At 37.8% G+C, this 15,573-nt stretch overlaps 1 long non-coding RNA gene across 1 annotated transcript; it reads right to left on the bottom strand.

Moving 5' to 3' along the window:
• Positions 1–1,157: 1,157 nt before the first annotated feature.
• Positions 1,158–12,914, bottom strand: LOC141728356 (uncharacterized). Its single transcript, XR_012579282.1, has 3 exons — positions 12,625–12,914; positions 5,242–5,320; positions 1,158–2,748 (listed from the first exon to the last, which is right to left on the bottom strand). It is a non-coding gene; the product is annotated as an uncharacterized LOC141728356 (long non-coding RNA).
• Between the last annotated feature and the right edge of the window lie 2,659 nt (positions 12,915–15,573).

Genomic DNA, 15,573 nt, shown 5'->3' with positions numbered 1-15,573 from the left:
CTTCTAATGCTGTTTTTCATTCTCAAGACCCAAAGTACAGCACACTTCTTTTGCAGTCTCACTCTTCTTGATTCCCTTCATATTATTAGACGTTCTCTCTCGTGATCAGCAAAATAATATGTGAAGAATATTAGTGATGTGGAAGCTTGCTTCAGGGTTAGATTCAGATATCTGAATTGAACTCTACAAGCGAGGTACTAAATCTGCCTTGAGACTATCAATACAAGAACAAGTGAAAATGTAGGCTTTATAAATAGACTGTACTCCTTTTGTTCTAGGATAGGAGGAGAAACTGAATCAAGCATTGAAGTTGTTGTCACACAGCTAGCTTTGCTGGGCTCATACAGCTGACAGAGTAAGGCTGCATATGTTTTATTCAAAATACTCTTATATCATAAGGCGTGCAGATAGCTGGGTAAGGCACAATAGGAGGTGCAAAGGACTCTCATTTTTCCATATGGCCATCCTGAGTGGTGATGGAAATAGTCATGCTGTTAGACTCTTTGACTGGAGTATATGTAATAATAAATATACAACAGCTTAGAGAAATGACAATACAGTAGTACTGTATGGACCAGTCAAAGAAATCAAACTTCTGATATTTGTTATGCAATCTGTAATATCTTTTGCATGGTTGGTGTTTCATCCGTGGGTTAGGAAAACTTCACTTTTATAATTATGTCCCATTATTGGGGTCCACAAGAAGCCCAGTTGTTTTCAGAGAGGAAAGCCAACCTTCACTAATATTTTTTTGTAAGGAGTTAAATATTGTCCTGCTCTTAAGGATGACTAAGTAAGTCTGCAAGTTTTACAAGAACTGGCTGAGATTTGTTTCTGTAAAAATCTGTGAGGCTTTTCTTTTTTGTTTTTGGCTTTTTCTTTTTTTTTTTTTTTTGTTTGTTTTTTTTGTTTTGTTTTTTTAACAGTAAAAATCCATACAGAAAACAATGTTTAACCTTCAAAACTATAAAGCTTAAGTTATAGGGCCACTAATAAGTATTTTTGGCAAAGTTAAAGTACTGCATGTTTTTCATACTCTGTTTCAGGAGGATTTGCATATATGGAAATGCCAAATAATACCTTTTGTCTTCTAAGCTGTCTGTTTTAAAAATTTTAGTTTGTTTTCAAAATAAAAATGCAAACAACCCTTTGGTGTAGTTTATACATGAAGGGATATGCTGGGGTTTTTTTCATATTTTTTTCTTCAATTACCTAGTCTTGCCCAATAAGTTTTAGTGTTTTGTTACTAATAACTAATGAAGAACAGGTAACAAAAGCCACAGCAGCATCTTGTACTCATTAAGAACTGGATCAAGCTAACTTGCACATTGCATGAAACATGCCATCATATATAGAAAGCAAGAAGTGTCTGGGGCAGCATGCACTATTAATTAGAGCTGAAGCTGGACTTGTGTTGTGGCAATCATGACTTTCATGTTCTCTTACTTTCATGTTCTAAAAATACTATGCCTGACTTGATGTTTTATGATTTATGTGAATGGGGGGGCTTCAGACACATTCTGTAAATGGGTAGACAATAGACTCATTTCAGAAGTGGCTGCAACCCTAAATTCACCTCACTAGAGGAATGGAGATGTTCAGCAAGGGCATGGGGACATAAGGAGTGACATAAAGCTCTTCCACTTGAGAGTGAGTGTCCATGGGGGGCAGCAGTCCATTATGGGAACTTGTACTTGGTAGGATGAAGCTGGAATAGCCTCCATAGCCCAAATATCCAAACATTTTTGGATATTTTGTAGCATCTTTGTTTTGGATTTCTGAGGACTGTTGGTGTCCCTGGTGTAGGAGCAGCATCCTATTCCCATCCTCATATCTGCCCTTTGGCTGGTATGGCAATCTACCCCGTTTAAGAGTTTCTGCCAACACCTGGTGTTCACTACAGAAATTCTCCTCAGCTATTTCACACTTCCACTGTTTGAGAGTGGTCGGAGTGCAGTAACAAGATTGACCTGGTTTAGGTCAATTAACTAATTGACTTGTAGATGTAATGAATTTAAGTATGATCAAGCTCATCTTGTTCCTTTAGAGCAGTGATAACAAGGTGGGCAACAAAGCTGTCATTGCAATGCTTTCCAATTAAGAATAAGATTAAGAATACCTAAATGTGTGACTTTGCCATTCCCTCTCTTAGCATGAATGGGTGCAGAAACTTGGTGATGCACAGTTGGAGAAAAGGGTTAGAGAGTGCTCTTTCAGCAAGAGCTCCATCAGAGATCAGTAGGTTAATAGGGTACAATCAAAGGTCTCTGATCCATGCTTGAACAGATAAAACAGTTACGTGGGTTTTTCAAGCCAAATAATTGTATTTTGTGCTGAAGGAGAAGGGGAACACAAACATAGATAAATACTGCCTTTTACATGGGGGCCAGCTACAACTAGTTAAAGGGCAGGAAATTCCTAAACTGTTGGAGCGTCATCCTGGTGATATTGATTTTGTCTTGAGGTAGTTTCAAGTAAAGGTAATCGCAAGTAAAACTTGCTGGTCAGAGTGCGTGCATCCTTTTTGTTGTCACAGAACACACTATAAAATTAAGTTTTCATATTTCTATAAAATCACATTACTAATCTAAGGAATTAGAATAATTTTATTCTTGTAATTTGAACTATTATTTTATGGAATGGTGTTGATTGGATATTTCTCCATGTAGGTAATTTTCTTTTCAGATGGGTGCAGACTCTTCTGTCCCAATGCAGTGAAGTCATCTGTGAATCATCTGCTCTGTAAATCTATCAAGAAACATGGTGTAATGACATTATCCTCATGTCATCACTCGGACCAGAGGACACTAAGAATTGCATAAAATGATAATGTGAGCTTTAGGCTTGCAATTTTCTGTGCCGGCAAAATCAAGCAGTTGAGAGATCAGACAAATGAATAATGCTTTCTAAGACTTTTTCTCCTCAGATGAAACTATAAGTGTGAGTGAACTTAAATAATTCCAGTGCGTTAATGGAAATGCTTAATATATATAAACTTTAAAAAATACATTATTGAACTTATAATGCTTTGTGAGATTTACCTTTCCACCAAATTATAAAGAATTTTTAAATGTTTTTTTTTCTTGTTTGCTTTGCGGTCTCTGCTTAAATTTCTGACATCCTTGTTCAGCTGCTTTCTGAAACGTCCAAAATTTTCCAGGGCTATAATCTACTTTGACTGAAGACAGTCTGAAGAGGGCTGATGTTCCAGGGAACATGTGTTTTGAGTTGAAGAACAATGATACAGTTTTGTTTGCACTCATAAATAATGAATCTTTTTCTGACCACAAGTAAAATTGTTTAGATTAGTCTCCTGATTCAGTAATTGATCTGAAGCGTATGCTGTGTCAGAGCTATCAATATACTGATGACTGCAGGCATCTCAGAGAGCTCCAGTAGTGCTTATGAAGGACACTATAAAAATATAAAAGGGGTTAGAAATGAGCTTTGTGGATTATCTTCAGTTAATGGCATGGCAAATGTCATTTTATGGACCTAATTTACTGAACATTAATAATGCTACAGTTGAAGTAAATCATTTTAATGGCAAGATTTATGTGAATAACACTAGCACTAATTTACCAATGGAATTTACAAAATCCATTTAGCTCTTCTAAAGAGGCACTAAATGGATGTTATGGCTTCGTTTTAGACTGCCACTATCACGGGAGCAGGGCAGGCCTGCTCTTTCTTTCTCCCTTGTGTTTGTGCATAGGGAAAGCCACATAGAAGCCAAGATGAGTTCAGCAATTACACTTCAGTGAGTCAGAGAATAGTGTTGAGTGATCAACACACTTTTTGTGTGGGTCTTCAGCTAAGAGCAACTGATTAAAGTCAAGCCAAAGCAATTCTGAGAAGAGATGCTTGGAGACTGTACCTTCTGCACAATGATCTCCCTGTACTATACAGCTTTATCTTCAGATAACTAAGCTGGTGTGAAGTTTTTGTGTGCTTTAGGGGTGCAGAATGCTACCGGGAGATGAAGATGCTAGGGGTGAAGAAACCTCAATGCCCTTGCCCATTTTGCTTATGAAATTATTATGTGCAGGCATTAAAAGTAGAATAAACTACAGTATCTACAGTGTGAAGCTGTCCAAGATGACTGAAGGTCCTTTCTCTTCCCAAGAGACAATCGGAAACTCTCATGACAAGTAAGATGTACTGAGCCAGCAAGACTTTATTTAGCAGGGGAAGCTCCCAAGGAGTGTGTCCTCAAGAGATGAAGCAGTAATGCTGCAGAACCTTCTGACTCCCTCAAGATAACAGAGGTGGTTCCTGCTTTTTCAGGAACAAATGCAGAAGCCAGACATTTTTAACCTTAGGTTTCAAAATTCACAGTCATTTACTGTAAAAAATTTGTTTGATCTCAAGGTGAAATTAGTTTAATATAAGTAATTGACAAACCTATGAATTAATCAAGCTGGGAAAAAAAAAGAAAGCAAAAAAAAGAAATTAAGAAATGCAATGTTATTTCTGTTTTTAAATATATAGAAAATACTTTGACACTGTCATAGTAGGGAACATATAAATAGAAGATAGATAGATAGATAGATAGATAGATGGATAGATAGATAACCAGCAAGCAATGGGAGAAAAATGAATAAACATTGTAGTGTTTGCTAATCAGGTGTCTAGCATGAACATACAAGCTGATCAAATAATGCATTATTAACAGCTTAAAAATTATTGCATAGAGCATTTGATTACTCATGGAAAGTTATGGGCTCGGCTGAGTGTGAGATTTTATGCATGTCTGCTGGAACTGGTTGTTTATGATGTGACATTCTTTAATGGTAAAATGAAAAACAGCACAGTTCTGTGCCAGGACACGAGAGGGTCATAGGGGGAATGAATATTTATGAAGCAAAATAAATATGAAGATGGAACTTCCCCTCCTTTTCCCATCCCCCTCTACTGATTTTTTTCCTATATAGTCCCTGACGTGCAATTTACATTGGCTTATATATACTCTGGGACATCTCATGTCTGTGTTTAGCTCAGATTATGGTATGGTGTTGCAGGTACCCTCTTTGAGAAGTGGTTGCTGTTGAAGGTGTCATTTGTCCTTTATTGCTTTAAGAATATTTCATGTACTCCTGAAATGCTGCAATAAACCAGTTTTGCAGGGCTATGGTTCTATTTTATCCATCAATTTTAAGGAAATGTAGATACCTGTTCCCATTCAAACCTCTTGCCATAGGACTTCCCTGTATTCCATGTTGTGATGTGCAATGTACTTACTGTCAGAGAAGGGAGGGTTTTCTCCTCATTTTGCAAGAGAGGACCAAAAAAAGAGGCAACTAATCATTTCAGAAGCAGCCTGTGGTAGGGTGAGAAACCAAAGAGAAATGCCTTACATTCATATCCTGCACATAAAGTACCAAGGTGAATTTTGTCTTTTCAATATTCTCTAATATCCACTCTTTGTTACTTCTCATCCACCTGCCTGCATAGGTGGAACTTAACATCTTCCCTCAGTTTTTCAGGATGTAATTTGGGTAGATTTTATGCCATTTCTAATTTTAGACACATAATTGAATTGCTTAAGATTTCTAAGTATGCTGAGATCCCCTCCACAGGAAATGGAGAGAAACACGTACTGCTGGGAATTGGTTGAGCCCTCCCAAGTTTTAATTTGACTGTGAAGATGACAATCTCCTTTCCACCAGTGGGAGGGCTGCACTGAGGAGCTCCCAGGGTAGGGACTTCTGTTAGGTGACTGAAGTTGAAATGGATGCATGTAAGCAGAGTTTCTTAATAGTGAGACAAAATCTGGATGTCCTGCAGAGCCTCCTGGGATCGTGATGCATTCTAGCAACAATTATCAAAGAGAACTCCTCTAAGGAAATGTGGGTAAAGTGAAAGCAGAGAGACTGCTAACACTTATCTTCACTCATTCATTGAGCAGGTATTGTGCAATTTTTCCAGAAACACCTCTTTCCAATAAGTCTGTTTTTCAGTCCTGGGCACAGACAGTTGCCAACTTGTCAAATAATGAGGTGTTTTTGGTAGTGTGCACAAATGAAGATGAGAAAAGTGCATTCCTTGTAAATACATTCTCAGAGGAAAAAAAACCCCACCAGAATTCTGGATGAGACATGACACATGAAAGCACTCAGTCTGACTCATATTACCACTACCTCATCATCACCTTTCTCAATAAAACCAAGCTGCTTAAAAATTGTGTTAAAAATATTTTTTTTTCCCAGGGAGGAACAATATTTCAAGTGACAGAGAGGGAACACAGTAGACAGCCAAGAATTCAATATAGATAAAATACTATAGTTTTGCTCTAGTTTTCTTCTTCACTACAATTTGTTTTCTTCTGAATTCTTTATGGGCTGTGTTCTACAGGGGAAAAAATAGCCCAAACAAAACAAGCTTTAAGAAGCAAAGTGAATTTCAAAGACAACCAGAAGAGTGAACATTCAAACAGCTGAGAGGAAGCATATCCCTCCTTTGAACTCTGGAGGTTAGTATGAGCTGGCAATGCTTTCTTTCAGACCATTCCTCACAATTAAGTACAGCACTGATCAAAACTCAGTGAGGAGATCAACGATGTGATCTGGAAAGAGATTGAACCCATAACGGAGCAATCAAGAATAAACGCTTTTTGAACATGGGGCTTTCACAGGGATCAAAATAATTGCTTCAACAGTCTGTTTATCTACTAGGGAAGGTACTTGTATTTATTGCCCTACTGAGAACAAAGAACCAGCGCTGGTACCTGGTTGTTCTATTTCCACAACTCTGCTATCATCATCAATAGCTGAGACAAGTTCCTCAAGAGAAACAAAAAATGGGCCTGCCTGCTTGCCCACTACTAGATGGCTTGAAACAAGATCATTACTGTGTAACTTTTTCTTTTTGTCTCCAGCTCTCTACCATGGAAAAAAGGAGCCCATCTGCACTGCCCACTTCCTTCATTGCTCTAACTTCCTTAGAAAGAGCACCAGAAATCCTCCTTTGAGATGTGGCAGTGTCAGATCTCAGTTTGTGTGATCTTGCTGAGGAAAATTATAGCTAAGAATTTTCAAAAGGCAAGGTAGTTTAGTTATGTCACACAGATGAATTTTATTGTCAAGAGATGGAAATTTATTGGAAAGTTTTGTTTGCATTTTGTATGTTCTGCATTATTTTGCTTCTTGGGATTGAGCAGGGTTAATAAATACTTGGCTCTGCTGCCTTGTGCAATTTACAGAAAATAGATCCTTTTCTGACCTGAAACTGAGAGGACACCACTGTCCATCTAATTCTGTGTTCGGATGCTCATGAGCAGTGAGTGTGGGGCACAGGGATGCACAGACTTGAATTTCTAATCCAAGAGACCACTTAAGGACTTTTTTTTGGTCATGGGAGCAAATTTGTTGGAATTAAGAACCTTACTGGATGGGGTCAGAGCTGATAATTTGGTTTTGAACCAACATAAGGGGGGTTGAGGGATGCATCCACTCATTATAGCAGCATCAGGCAGTCAGAGCCTCCTGGTGAATCTTGCTCATTGTTTCAAATTCTATTTATATATTTCAAAGTGTAGCAAATGGAAAGATCATAAAATCATGGTGACTGTTCATAGAATTTAGGGAAAACAAAATAAACAGTCACAGACAGACCCCCAGTTAAAAGAATGAAAAAAAAGTCCACAATTTTTCTCCAACACGAGATGTATTCCCATGATGTACATTCTTGGTATAATTCATATCATATAAAATGAATATACACAAGGAAAAGCCATAACACAAAGGAAGAAAAAATAAGGAACAGTAATGACTCATTCTCTGGCAAAAAATAATCGTAAGAAAAATTAGTATCTTCAGGACCTGTCTGCAGAGCCTCTTCTACTAGGTAACAATAAACAAAGATTCCATCTTTTAAAACAAACCAAATTTTAAGATAATTAACAATATCCTGTGATACCACACAAGATTTATTAGGATTATCTAGATACAACAATTAGTACTCAAGGTTTGTGTCAAGGTAAAAATTAGGTTTCCCTTATAACTTACACTTATTCTGCCTACCCACAGCTTTTATGTTTCTCATTTCATTGACCTGCTCACCTTACTCTAAGCAATTTACTCACTCTGTATTTGCCCAGTATTTTAAAGGAGCTTCTAAGTGCCATCCAGCATTAAAACAAGTCTGACGTAGCTGAATGGTCACAGGCATGTCATGGTATATGTGGAGTATTTTGTAATTTTTCTGCCCATTCTAGCCATCCACACAGCAACTGAGCACCTTTGTCTTAAATCAGCTCTGACTAATGAAGTCCTTGTCAGCCATGGGGTCTTCCTTAATTGGGTACAGGGGTCATGTTTTATTTATTTGTCCTTTGTTTCTTTGAGTTTCCTTTTCCAGCACCTCTTTTCTCAGAGGTCCTAATGATTCTTGAAGATCCCCACAGTGGTAAGTTTCTTTCAGGATAGATGCATTGTTTCAGAGGCTTGCCATGCTCCTTCCCATGTGACTGAGCAGCTACGTCAGGTAATCCCTGGGAGTGGTTGGCAAGATCTCACCTTTTTTTTGGTCCTTTTCTCACTCTGCTTATGGCAGCAATTTTTTAGGGTAAAAGAGAATACCCTGTGTCCCTGTTGCTCCTGTAAGTATAGATGTACCATAGGGTATAGCCAGCTGAGAGCAGATCCTGTGAAGAGATTCTTGGGGGTCTCTTTGACATCTCCCCATGCTTAGGAAATGTGCACCAGTATATTTATTTGCTTTTTGACAAGGTGCAGTGGGACCAAATCTCCAGATCTCTGGTGATACCATTGTAAGCAATGATGGAGAATCCCTGCACAGTTCAATGCTATTAGCAAAGCAGTCAAGTAATAATGGACATAAACAATAACATTTCTTCATAGAATCAATGAGAATGACCTACCAAAACAGAGAAATTGTATTCAGACAAAGGTGATGAGTAATTTTGATGTTTATCAATCTAATGTTTTTATATACATTTGGCTATTGTGATTTTTTCTATTATGCTTTCTGTAACACCCAGGAATTTGTATGAGGAGAGTAATAACCTAGTAAGGACATTCCAGAGAAAGTGAGAATGAACTAACTTATCCAAATAAGTCATTATTTTGGATACTTGCAGAGAGAGAGCATTTGTAATGTATCATACACACCTTTGGTCTCTGAGAAAACAAATAATATGAAGGGCAAGAACACATGATATAACCAGAGTTCTAGCCCTTTCTCTTTCCATATTTTTGTGCCTCCATGTGATATTTACATTGCAGTCTTGAATGCATTAAGTGTTATGTATGAAGTCATGTGACTTGAACACTGGGCCAGGCAGAATTAATTGATTTCTACTGGAAAAATATGTGCCTGATGATCTCATCATCTCAACCTATCCTTTCCTGCCTAGTGAATATTAATTTTTTTTCTATCTGAAAGTTAAATCTGGAGCATTATTTACCCTTGTTGATACAAACTGTGCAAGTATAATGTTTCCTTTTCTCCTGCATCATAGGGTAACATTTCCAAATGTTTTCATCTGGTTCGTGGTGGATCCTCTCACCATGCAACTTCTAATTTTAAAAATCAGCCTTGTGAAGAGCTGACTTTGTTGCAGACAGGCTGTGTCCTGTAGCTGTTGTGTTTTCTGCTAGGGTATGTACCAGAGGTGCACACATCTGGCTAGTAAACAGAATAAGTCTCTTAGACTGATTAGAATGTGTGTGTGTTTTTAGGGAGTTGGTAGTGAGGGTGCCACATGTTCTGCCACCAGCCTACCCCCCTGAGGCTGTGCATCTCCTGCTTCCCTCACAAGACCACTTAGAAATGGGTTAAATCCAGCTCAGGGTTTTCTCAAGCCTTTCCCAGCGCATTTAAGATATTCATACCTCCTGTATTACTATTCTTACTCTTCACTGTATGGCTGGCCAGACTGGACTGAGCTGCATTGGGATAATGTTTTGATCCAGTATGACAATGTTTTGTTGACATACCTTCATTGTGACATGGATTTGACAGAAAAATGCCCTGACTTTGTCCTGCTGGACCACTTCTCACAGCTCTAACATGTTGTGTAAGAAATTAATATATCTTTGCTTTCAGTTTCATTTTGGTCTTTTGCTGCTTTTCAGTCTGTTTGGAAAATCAGCTCTTCAGGGCAGGAGCCGTTCTAACACATCTGTAGAGTATATTTTCTGTCAGTCAAAACAGCAAATGAAAAGTGCCTCACTTCTGGTGGTATTCACAGAGTGTGCCTTACTCTGGGGACAGACACAGAGCATCTGAGTCACTTGCATTGGCATATAATGCTTGTAATCCTTGAAGATTACGCCAAGTCCTTCTGATGGGTTCTTGGGCAAAATACTGCTTCTTTGGTAGTGACCAAAAGAACAAATGCTTTCGGCCTCTCTACCACTGTTCTTGTGTTCAGATCTGTCTGTTGGCAAATAACCATCTCTCCTTCATCTTTGGTGGCAAAACCACCAAGAGTCAGACTTCACTTTCTGAGGATGCCTTGTGGTTCTAAAGAAACTAAAATGATATTCTATTTCTAGGAAAATTGGGATGTTATTTCATGAAAAGATGTGGTCATGGTATGTAGCTGTGAAGTGAGGGATATGTTTGAGGAAGCAATTGTTTACAAAGAATGTTTTCCATACAGGATGAAAACAAAACACTTTGCCCTTCCAACCTGATTCAGTTTTGCCTGCACCTCTATGCAGGGTTGAAAGTCCTGGGATGGTGTGTGGCTTTTCTCCAGCTTTCCTTATACTGAGTAAAATCCCAGTCCTGAAGCTGTAACTTTTCTTGTGAAACATGCTCCAACTTTTTAAATAGCTGTTGTTCAAAAGATGTTTCTACCCGTCTGACATTTCAGTAATTGCCCACCTTGTTTACAGACATGCCAAGCACAGTTCAGAGGCAGAGTCTGAAGAATTATTCTCCTGTCATCGTTGCTAGTAAATTCATAGATTTAATTGAACCTATCTTTAGAACACACATTTTGTTTCCCAATAAAGTATTCTTTTTGTGACCTCCTAATTAATAAGATTAAGGGAATTTAGCCCAGGAAACTGACATAAGGCAGCTTTCTAGGACCCTCACTGAATATTAATATCCATCTTGTAGCAAAAGCAGAACACTTGTTTGTGTATATTGGAGCCCCACTGGTTTAGGTCTTTACTAGGAGAACAACAAAGAAGTGGAAAAAAATAACAAATTACAGCTGAAACAAATCATCAGCATTGCTGTTTTCAAATTACTATATTTCTGGGGAATTTCAGTCAGTTACATGAAAAAGAAGACACCAGTTTCAATGGAGCTTTGATAGTCAGGTTATGTTAATAATGGGAACTCATGTAAAATGCATAAGGTATACCTTACAGATGAAGAAGATTGCTAATAATTATTCTGTATGCTAAGAGTGTAGCTCTTTCTGAACTGATACATAAAGACTCCTTTACATCCCAGTCTAATTACTTATAGACAGTTGAGCACAAAATTACTTTCATCTGTTTGAACATGTGGAAGGAAAGAGATTAGAGAAGTACCTTTCAAAACAGCTGGTTGGCATGTTAAAGAAGAAAACCTACTGGTTCTTCGGTTCTGACTGAAAAGTGCATTTCTTTATAATTAGACCTATTAAAGTAAATGTCATGCAGGGGGATTCTCAGAGGAGGTGACTGGGGTGCACAGCATGAAAAGTCAGTTGCTCTCTTATGGCTGCTCCAGAAACTGGAAGTTTTCAAAGATGGGGAAAGATAGAACTTGGTGTTTTGACACCTTGTGTTTTTCCCTGGCCATTTGGTGATTTCTTTTGGTGCACTGGCTCCCATGAAATAGGGGTGAGAGCTCCTGAGGTGATAAATGGCTGTGTGCAGTCATGACTCTGACCCTTCTTGATCCTTTTCTCTTGCTGTCCTTAAAGACGAAGTCAGTGTGAGTCGTGTGGGAAATAATCTCTCACGCAGGAAAAATCATATGGAGTGACATTAGAATCACAGAATAATTTTTTTTGGAGCCTTTGCAGTTCTTCTGGTCCAGCCCTCCAACCATCCAAAAGGTTTTTTGGGTCCTTGACCTGTCAAGTTTTGACCATCTTAGAGAATATTTTAAGATCAAGTCTCAAGAACAAGGGAACAGTTGAAATAACCAGCTTAATCTGGTATTCTGTCCCTGAGAGTCACAAGTGTGTAGTATTTAGGATACGATTAATGAGAAAGTCAGAAGTAATCCTTCCTGTTGCATGCCTCAAAAGTGTGAGTTTTGGGTTTATTTTATGCATATCTGGCATCTGTGGCATGTGGTTTTTTCATCATAGGTATTAACCCTTTAGAGCAGATATGACAAAGATGGTGCATAGGCAGATTCTGTGTTCAGTTCAGGTTCTCTTGTACTCCTTCCCTAGACGAATTTTTGCATGCATAAAGACAGAAAATTATAAATAAGGCTTTACAAGAAATAGCATCAACTAAACAAGAGTTCCAAAGCCTTAATGTGCACTACTGCCCTTTAACATTAGAAAGACACCTGCTCTTTTGTCCACCTGGGTGTGCTGGTAGTTGGACATTGTAGTCTCTCGGCTGGCAGTACCTGAGGGAGAAATAATGAAGTTGTTCCATATAGTGTCTCACAAATCCCAGCTCTTTCTGAACTTACCTTGCTTCCCACAAAGGCCTTTGGTGAAGTTATTTTGCTGCTGTTTAAGGAAGGATATTCTGGCCTCCCCTGAGCTCATATCATGAGGCTTAACCTCTTCTTTGAGAAAGAAAAAGGCAACATGGAATGTCGCTCCAAAAGATGACTGACCCTTTCATTAGTGAAGTTTTCAAGGAGGACGTGGTGGAGCACAGAGCCTGCTGGATGCTTCCTGCTAAACCTCTGGGCAGCACAGGGGAACGACTGTCTCACAGAGCCCTGAGTCTTCCCAGGGACCTGCACCACACAGCAACCACTGAGCGCTTTACTAGAAATAAAAATAACTGCGACAGCGCCAGTCACATGCTAAGTCGTGAATGAGTTGGCCTTTTTCTTTTTTCTAACTTGTTTTGGACTTGAACCAACTTTGAATTCTTTATGGAAAGAAAATACTTCTGATTAAAAGATACATCTTGATTTAAAGGACAGCTAGTGTGTTGTACACATAATAATACATGGCTACCAGGAGCACCACTGATGGCTGATAATTTAATTCCTATAACAGACTAGAGAAAGCTTATTACCTGGCAGCCAGTATTCAATCACTATTTTCTGAAATAAATAGCCTATCAGACAGCTAACGATAAAAAAGCAAACGTGATGTTCTTAACTTTGTGTATTTTTAAATGTAATATACTGTGCTAACAAAGATATCCTAAATGCTGTCTTCCTGCTAATGCTTCTCAATGGCTTTTCCCTGTGTTTGTGGCATGGTTTATTTAAGTAAATGGTATTGTTACATTAATTTTAAAATCTGATGTATCACTAAATAAGATAATAGAGCATGAAAAGCACTAAAATACTGTCTTCTCTGTTACACTCGTGAGGCTCAGGGTTGGTTTTTATTGTGCTGTAGAAAAAAGAAGCATCTTAAAATAAGTGAGTACCACTGGTGGTGTATTTTCTTTCTTTCTTTCATTATCATTGTTCTTGGAACCATAAAAGGAACTAGAAGAGCAAAGACTATAGAAACACTGAGGGATCTTGGCTGCAGAGAATTAAATACTGTAAAATAAAATAATTTTCCCCTTTCTCCAACAACCCGAATCCACATAGCCCTCCACAGAAAACTTAGTGTTTTAGTATGGCAAAATGTGATAAATGGATAAGCAGTGAGGTTGATAAGGGAAGTAAAGGGAAGAATCTCATTAATTTTAATTAATTAGTAAACCAAATTATAGCAAATCTGTGGAAAATACATCAGTTCTTTCAGTTATCTGTCTTTTACTGATATAGATTGAAATCTGCTGTGACATTGGTTACAGATCAAATATAGAGTTGGCTGTGAGTTTTGAGTGAGACATGGCAAGCTAAGTTTTATTAGAATATAATTTTTAATAAAATTTTGGAATTGTTCGGTATGCTATAAGTAGGAAGTGACATGTTATGATATTTAGTTGGGGAATTAGAATAGCTCAAATGAAAACATTTTACTCATCTAAGAGATGCCAAGTGATGTATTTCAGATTAGGTGAACATGAACCTGTGTCTGCCTAAGATACCCCATAGAAGCAGAGGAGCTGCATTTTGTTATAGTTTACACTTCTATCCTCTTCTAATTGGGATTTTTGTCTTGATGAGATTTCTACAATGTATCATTGCACATTCTCATTGCCTAAGAAATATGTTAAATTGAAACACAGGGTAAATTAACCCATAGGTCAGTCCAAGATGTCTTGTTTGGGATTTGGAGGAAGCTAACTTTCCACTGAGAAACAGAATGGGTTTTAAATGGATTTTCAAATTTGTACATAATTGATATTATGATATATACATTTTTGATGATATATGGTATACATTTATTCCTCTGCAATGCATGTACGTTGCAAATGGGCTATGTAGATACGCTGTATGGAATTTGAAATTATTCAAGTTGAAAGTGAGGACTGAAATCAACTTCTTGCATATTTATAACCACTTTTAAAAAGGCAATGAGAGAAAAGAGAGGAAAAAATTAGTAAAAATTGGCTCAGAGATGGGAGTATATTGTTAGACAAACTCGTATGCAGGGATAATAATGACAGGATAATGGAGTGTTTCCTTACAGATAATCCGAGGTTGTGGAGATTAGGGAATCTGCCCCCTTTTACCTTCACCTTCCTTTGTAAAATCTATTTTGGCTGTAATGTAATGTACTAATAAACACTAAAGGCATTTTAGAATAAATCAGGTCCTAGCTTCTGCTTCCTTTTGAGTGTCCATCTGAAATAATTAGCTGCATAAAAGTATATACATAAATATATATATATAACACTTTTGGAAGAAATGGCACAGCTGCTGCCAGCTATGCCCTCTGGCACTCCGAGAGGCAGAAGCTTCTCCTGGGTTTTGCAGTATGCTCTGAAGTGGAGCTGTGTTTTAATTGCTCCATCCATCCCTATTAAGGGACAGGCAGAAAAGGGGAAAAAAAACTAATGAGAAAACAGATATTGTATATACATGACACTAAATACCTGTGGTTAAAAGAATATTAAGGTTGCTAAATGAAGCACTGAAAAACCAGGAAATATATGGCTCCTGGTGTAATGTTAACTTAACTTCTGCAGCCAACACCATTATGTTACAGTTCCAGGGATTTCTGCTTCACCTAATAAATGACTGACTGGTCCTTCATGACTTTTCTACTCTTCACAGGTGGGATAGAGATCCAAGTCTTATTTATCTCATAAAATACAATCCTTGCTCTAAGTACAGGGTTATTAATTTCCTCACCATTTTTCATTTAGGCGTCCTACTACATTTGGTTAATGGTACTCATGGTACTCATGATTATAATATGCAATGTCTTCAAGAACATTCAATAATGTATTTCTGCAAAATCCTGGGAGGTGGCTGTTGATCACTATTATTTATTATATGTGTTGTTATGCACACAATATTGTACGTGAGCATAAAAGCACACTTTATATA

This window comes from Zonotrichia albicollis, chromosome 2 (assembly GCF_047830755.1).
Source record: "Zonotrichia albicollis isolate bZonAlb1 chromosome 2, bZonAlb1.hap1, whole genome shotgun sequence".
Lineage (NCBI taxonomy): Eukaryota > Metazoa > Chordata > Aves > Passeriformes > Passerellidae > Zonotrichia > Zonotrichia albicollis.
The sequence above is the reverse complement of the archived record's forward strand: the minus strand, read 5'-3'. Positions and strand labels throughout refer to the sequence as shown.